Below are 5,797 nucleotides of genomic sequence, written 5' to 3'. Positions count from 1 at the left end.
AAATAAACTCGTATGTATGTATGTATGTATGTATGTATGTATCAGGCATGTAAATATGGTTGATTGGTCCCAAATATGAGAAAAACAGCTTAACATTTTTAAAGGAACTCCCTTTTAAATAATACAAGGTAAGCTGTGTTTGGGGTTGGTTTTTTTCTTTTATTTTTTGTTTGAGGAACATATCAAAAGTTGGAATGACATTAAATACAACTTTGCAACGTGCAATATTGCTTTGACTTCATTCCTTGCATACGTTTAGCAAGTTTATATCTATGCTTTCAAATTTTGTTTTGAGAATTTATAGTTCTTTCCCCGGTCGAGTTCCTTATTTGTTTACATTTTATTTCTTTAAATTCCGCATAGCTTTTAGTTCGTTCATCTATATGAGATATGTATACTGTGATATGTATGATTGTGTATGAATGTGGATGTCTGTGTTACACACGACATTATAAAATTATGCGAAATTGATGTATGTACATACTTATTTACGTATGAATGCATTTATATGTCTGTGTCATATACAATCATGTAAAATTATGCAAAACTTTGAAATGCATGTTCTTACGTACGAACGTACATATTGTATGTATGTATGTATGTATGTATGTATCCAGGTAGATAGGTAGGCAGGCAGGTACGTAGGTAGGTAGTTGTGTACGTACGAACGAACAATACGTAGGTAGGTACGTATGTACACACGCATATATATATATATATATATATATATATATATATATATATATATATATATATATATATATATATATATATATATATATATGTGTGTGTGTGTGTGTGTGTGTGTGTGTGTGTGTGTGTGTGTGTGTGTGTGTGTCACTGGGGGCTTAAAGAATTAGCCCAGAGACTAAAACAGGATAGAACACTATTATGGGGCAAATTTGCAATTGAGGAAGAAGGAAATTACGTATTTCAATATCACTATTGGATGAAATATTAATATCAGGAAACACTTTTTTATTTGAAACGGCCGGAGGGTAAGTAGCACATGATTGGGCAAACCAATTTCCTTTGATTAAATTAAAGTAAAGGAAAGTTTTGTCAGGAGGCGTTGAGATTGGCCAAACTCATTTACTTGCAGCTTGGACAGACATTTACAGAGCGAAAGCGTCTTTTATTTTTAAAGTATTTTACGCTTGTTTTATCGTAAAACGGGTAAGGTAACTGCGACTTCATCTTTTCTCTGTTGTTTGGCGTATAATTTGCTTAAGCTTCATTTGATATTTTATTTTTCACTTATCTAAAGTCAGCCGTTGTCATAAAAGGTTAAGATTACTTTATCATTTACTTATGAGCATTTATTTTCTTTATATTTAATAATGACATGAATGTTTTAAATGTTTGACGGTTAAATATTTTTTTACATATATTTCTCTTTGATTTGTTGACTTTTTAATACACATTTTTCAAACTATTTACAGCGGTTTAGACGCATTCTATATATCTGGTTCCAGTCTTCATGTTAATTATATATGTTACTGCATGTAACGGTTCAACGGTGAAGACATTTGCTACCCATGGAAGCTGAATGCTTTGCTCTGCAATAGTGCGAGAGGATATATTTTCTTTTTATAAGAAACTTAAGCACAGCAGAGAAAAGTAAATGATTTATGTTTATTTCGTGTTGGTTACCTTTCTGATATTTCTCGAATCAGATATGATCTACGTGTTGCTCATCCTGGTTTTTGTACCTGTTGCTTCGTTTCCCTTTCACCACCTGCAAAACAACTTTGACCGTCATTGTTGACAATTCATTCAAACCTTATCAAAGCAAGCTCGCATATCAGCGATGCCGAAGGACACACTATAAGCAACATATGTCAAATCTAGATGGCATACACGTAACAATCAACTTAATGCAATACTTTGTCAAAGAAATTCCATACCAGTTATCGTTCTCATCTCTCACTGATCAGGTCAGAGCTATGTCCTGTTGATTCCGGTATATACGCGTTGCTTGGATATTTTCATTGGTTTTGGTCTCTGACATTAAGTTAGGAGACTCTGTTTCTGCTCCTCAACACCACAACGATTCAAAAATGCATTTCTTTCATATTCAGTTTGATATACAATTTCTGTCGGCGATGCACTGTCTCTGTCACTGATAACGTGCTTGCACAAACCTGTTTGTGGTGCTCAGTATAACAGGTTTGTTTTCTCTGACACTCATTTTCATACATTTGTCTCTGTAATATTCTACTTCACAGTTCTGTGATAATATTTCACAACTCGCTGCCAATCTCTGATACTCATTTTCCCTGTATCTGATTCGTATTATCAGAGCGCGTTTCGTCCACTCAGTTTAACAGCTATACATCTCTCAATCCAGGATGAAGTCTTGGACAGCTTTGGTTGCTCTGTTGCTGATGTGCTCAGTATCTGAACAGGCTGGCTTTCTCAAACCATCCATAATTGTGCACGATTTAGACAGTGGATTAGGACTAACCGCAGCCATACCCCGTATGTATGCTCTTTTCCACCAACCCACCTCTTTATCTCTCTCTCTTTCTTTCGGCTTTCTGTTTGTTTTCAGTCAATTTACCACCCATAAAACCATTAAAAACTACTACTACTACAACTACTACTACTACTGCTACTACTACTACTACTACTACTACTACTACTACTAATAATAATAATAATAATAATAATAATAATTTATTGTTTCCAACTTCCTCTTTATACGTGTTGATTTATCTAGGCAGTAATTTGTACCATATCTAGGACAGATATTGCATTAAATAAGAAATTAAAATTACATTGTTGGGTATATATAGCTTTATATAATTGAAATAAATGCCTAATTGTACTTTTTTTTAAATTCGCTAAAACGATTTTTGTATCTAGTTGAAAAAAGTTTTTCTATTTTAGTCTTTTTCCTTCTTGCGTTTCTGCCCTTGCTTCGTGGAGAAATGAACAGACCACGGCGAGTCAATGCGACAAATGATAACCTGGCATACACGTTGAACAATGTGTACGCTGGGCTAAACATTGACTCAGAAGCTATTGGTAAGTGTCACCTAGGAAAATAACCACCGACACATCTGGATACATAATCGCATTACTATAACATTATCAGTATCATACGTTGCGTACATTTGGTGTCTGTGTGTGTTTTCTGATTTGTATCGTATCTTGAACAAGTTTTCAGTCATATGGCTACGATGTCTACATCGTGGAAGTGCACGGTGATGTCTAGCACTCGGACATCATGCCGCAGACATGTAGCACGATCTCTCACCCAGTCACATTATCCTGACATCATGCCAACCAGTCCTATCACTAAACTCTTAATGCTAATCGCCAAGCGAGGTAGCTGCTAGTACCAACTTTATAAATCTTTGGTATGACTCAGCCGGGGTTTGAACCTGCGACCCCCCGCATATGATGTTGACGTTCTATCCGCTTAGGCCACCGGAGCGGTCCATGGAAATTTGGATATCTTCAAGCTATTGTTTTAATTGGTTCTATATTTCACCCCCTTGAAACAATTGTACGCATTGCATCAAATCAGTCATTTGGAAGGCGCCCCGAGTGGCCGAGTGGTCTAAAGCGCTCTCCGTTACAGAACACTGCCATCTCACCTCTGTCTGCGCCGGTTCGAGTCTCGGATTCAGCCAATGTGGGTATATGAGAAAGTTTGCCAGTTGCTTATCGTGGGTCGGTGGTTCTTTCCGGGGTTTTCCCGGTTTCTTCCTCCACCATTATACTGGCCGCCATGTATAGCCTATTGTGTGCTGAAAAATGGCGTTAAACCCCACGACAACAACAGTCATTTGGAGAACATTAATATACGCATTACATTCAATCATTCGTATATGATGTAGATATTTACTGCATTTACAAGTGTATTTCTTTCAAATATTCGGAAAGCATCAAGATGCGCATTGCATTCATACATTCTGGGCGCATTATGATACTTATTACATTCAATCATTCGGAGAATATTATTGCATTTGGAAAGCATTACGATACGTATAACATTCAATCATTCGGAGAGCAATACCATTCGTATTACATTATATCATTACATGTGCGTTATTGCATCCTGAGAGCGTTAGGATGCTTATTTTGTAATGGGAAGAAAGACAAACAGGAACAATATTTACATTCACAGGACACGTAGTTGGGTATATAAAACGGCAAGAATGATTTACTTGCAATTCCATCCTCATCATTTGGTATTGATTTACATTAGAGCCTCAAATCTATTGCGTTTGAAAACTGAAAACCTTACCTAATGCATTTATTTTTAATCATACTCTAGTAAATTGGAACGACACTGTATTAAAATAATCGTAAACATTATAGGCAATGACCATCAGTGTCTTAAGGTATGACAAAAATAATGTAAAATCCAAACATACCATTAAACATTGATGCACAATGCAAACATGCTATTAAACAATATTGCATAATCCAAACATGTGACTAAAACTAATGCACAAGTAAAACATGATATTCAACAATAATTCATAATCCAAAACTTCCATTAAAAATAATGCATAATCCAAACATGACGTAAAAATTAATGCATAATTCAAACCTACCGTTGAAAATAATACATAATATAACCTACCATTATAAAAAATCCAAATAATGGCATTAAAAAAATGCATAATCCAAACCTACCATTAATCCAACCTACTATTGAAAATAATGCATAATCCAAACATGCCATTAAAAATAATGCATAATCCAAACCTACCATTAAAATAATGCATAATTCGAACATGCCATTAAAAAAATATGTGTAATCCAAATATGCTATTAAACAATAAAATGTCTCAAAAGTCCAACAACACATACAGGCAAGATTAAAAGTCCAGACATGTCAATATTTTATCAATATTAGAGTAAAAGTTAGGCTATTTCAAGCGTGATGCAATACTGACAATGACATGGTGCCATACAATGCATGAAAGTTCAATTAATAGTAAAAATAGAGTAAAAATTAGGTATCGATTTAATATCGATCATGTCCTTAAAACTTGTATGTCTTTTGAGCCCTAAATTTAAAACTAATGGACTTACTGTTCTGATAAGATGTAAACTCGCTACGGTTGGATTTGACAAACTATTCTGTGAAGGAAATGATTGCATCCTGCACCGCTCTTTCTTTCCGACTGCTGTGTTACACCGTTCGATGATCTTTAGGAAGTAGTAGACTGCAACCTCGATGCACAAAAGAAATCATTTGGCGGGGACTATGTTTATAGAGTTAGTCTGTCAGTCTCAGAAAGAGAAAAAAAGACAACGTATTTTATATTTATCTGAAGAAAGCGTATACTATCTGAAACTAATTAAAAAAAATATTACATATATGATGCATTTACTTTTCAGGGTCGTGATTTTGGTGCCATTTTCGCCCAGTCTCGTGCAAAATGAAACGCCTGGTACTATTTTATGGTCCATATTTCTAATTAAAGTCCATCTCTATAGATCCTTTGTTGTGTTTTCTTTCTCACGCCAGTGTCTGGCATGCTCCTGCTGTAGCCAAAACTCGCATATATCTTAAAGGGCCTGCGTTAAATTCAGCCTAATTCCACAGGCAATTGGTAGAATTATTCCTATATTCCAAATCTACGATCTTTCAGCTGGGTATTATTTATCTTCATAAACATCTATCTATCTATCTATCTATCTATCTATCTATCCGTCCGTCCATCCAGAACTAACTTGTACGGATTATCAATTAAAGAAGAAAGTCAGTCTTTTAAATCGAGTTCGTACACGACTGCATCACGTTCTAGGTGCTCTTCAGACCGCATATTAA

At 35.2% G+C, this 5,797-nt stretch overlaps 1 long non-coding RNA gene across 1 annotated transcript; it reads left to right on the top strand.

Moving 5' to 3' along the window:
* Positions 1 to 1,063: 1,063 nt before the first annotated feature.
* Positions 1,064 to 5,449, top strand: LOC149776776 (uncharacterized). Its single transcript, XR_016416286.1, has 4 exons — positions 1,064 to 1,176; positions 2,351 to 2,481; positions 2,893 to 3,030; positions 5,365 to 5,449. It is a non-coding gene; the product is annotated as an uncharacterized LOC149776776 (long non-coding RNA).
* The last annotated feature ends 348 nt before the right edge of the window (positions 5,450 to 5,797 follow it).

The sequence above is a fragment of the Sinohyriopsis cumingii genome, chromosome 18 (genome assembly GCF_028554795.1).
Source record: "Sinohyriopsis cumingii isolate HCF-2022 chromosome 18, ASM2855479v2, whole genome shotgun sequence".
In the NCBI taxonomy this organism is placed as follows: domain Eukaryota; kingdom Metazoa; phylum Mollusca; class Bivalvia; order Unionida; family Unionidae; genus Sinohyriopsis; species Sinohyriopsis cumingii.
Note: the sequence above shows the minus strand (reverse complement) of the source record. Positions and strands in the feature narration are given on the sequence as shown.